General features: G+C 47.5%; 1 non-coding gene across 1 annotated transcript; it reads right to left on the minus strand.

Moving 5' to 3' along the window:
- Positions 1-1,154: 1,154 nt before the first annotated feature.
- Positions 1,155-1,229, minus strand: Trnat-ugu (transfer RNA threonine (anticodon UGU)). Its single transcript has one exon. It is a non-coding gene; the product is annotated as a tRNA-Thr (tRNA).
- Between the last annotated feature and the right edge of the window lie 439 nt (positions 1,230-1,668).

The raw sequence follows: 1,668 nt of genomic DNA on the forward strand, positions 1-1,668 counted from the left end.
AGCAGTAGACGTTAGGGTTCGACTGTGGCGCAGACGTCACGAAGCCACGGACCCGTCAAAAAGGCACTGCTCAACATTATGGTTGTTACGCCGTCGCCAAGGTATCCCCTGCGGGCCGGCAACACATCTAACACTACACAGGACCGATGTTGTCTATTCCCAAGGCGTAAGCAATTGTAAACATAGGCTGTTATGGAAACAGACATTCCGCATACTACTTCCTGCAGATCGAGTTCGAGATGGCCTGCGGGAAGTATTGCTACGGCAACATCTGATTGGCTGGCCAATGCTATTTAACGGCTAAAACCAGCACTGGACGTCAGTTCACGCCGAGTACCGACCTCAAGGACGTCTTCCCGGAAGACTACGTCATCGCCATCGGAATAGGAATTGGAATTGAGTGTATGTGTGTTACCTCGGGGTCTTGTGGGAAACTTAGACGTTATCTTTTGTTGCCTCTAGTAGGAGATTCTTGCTGGCTCTGTGATTGAGACTTTCCGTTGTTATTCATTCATTTCCATGAAGACCACGTAAATAAAAGTTGTAAAAGCTTTCAAACTGTCAGTTACAACAATGGTGGCTCCATTATGGTGTGGGCTGTGTTTCCATGGAATGGACTGGGTGCTCTGGTCCAATCGAATCGATCATTGACTAGAAATGGTTATGTTTGGATACGTGTTCCCAAACAACAATGAAATTTTTGTGAATGACAATGGGGCGTGTCACCGGGCTACAATTTCTCGCGATTGGTTTAAAGAACATTCTGGACAATTCGAGCGCAAGATTTGGCCACCCAGATTCCCCCTACTTAAATCCCGTTGAACATTTATGTGACATGACCGAGAGGTCAGTTCGTGCACAGAATCCTCCACCGGCAACACTTTCGGAATTATAGATGGCTTTAGAGGCAGCTTGGGTCAACTTTCTGCAGGGGACTTCGAAGACTAGGTGAGTCCATGCCACGACGATTTGCTGTACTACCACTTAGAAGGAATCCCATTACTTTTGGCGCCTCAGTGTACTTTTATGTACATGTCCGAAAGAACAGACGCCATTGATGACCTGCAGCCGTCTAGAACGAAATTAGAATCATATTAATACCTTCGGCTGCTGACGGGCGTTGATATATGTCACCACGGACAGGTGAAAATGTGTGCCCAGACCGGGACTCGAACCCGGGACCTCCTGCTCACATGGCAGACGCTCTATCCAGCTGAGCCACCGAGGGCACAGAGGATAGCGCGACTGCAGGAACAATCTCGCACACGCCTCCTGCGAGTAAACAACAGCTCGGTACATCCTTGTATCCAGGATGACTATTTTAATCGCACTTAATTAGTGACGGCGACGTTCAGAAGTAATTTCAAATTATTTCGAAATCTGACCCACGAAATTATCTTTTGAAGGTGTGCTTCTTAGTGTCCGCTTTGTAGATAATGATGTCTTTACCGAATTCATTTTACATTGGAAAAGATAACGGAAATTGTTTCTGGGTGCATTAAGCCGAGTGGAGCCTATTTTGAGCTGGCCGAAGTGGCCGTGCGGTTAAAGGCGCTGCAGTCTGGAACCGCATGACCGCTACGGTCGCAGGTTCGAATCCTGCCTCGGGCATGGATGTTTGTGATGTCCTTAGGTTAGTTAGGTTTAACTAGTTCTAAGTTCTAGGGG

This window comes from Schistocerca serialis, chromosome 12, assembly GCF_023864345.2.
Source record: "Schistocerca serialis cubense isolate TAMUIC-IGC-003099 chromosome 12, iqSchSeri2.2, whole genome shotgun sequence".
NCBI lineage: Eukaryota > Metazoa > Arthropoda > Insecta > Orthoptera > Acrididae > Schistocerca > Schistocerca serialis.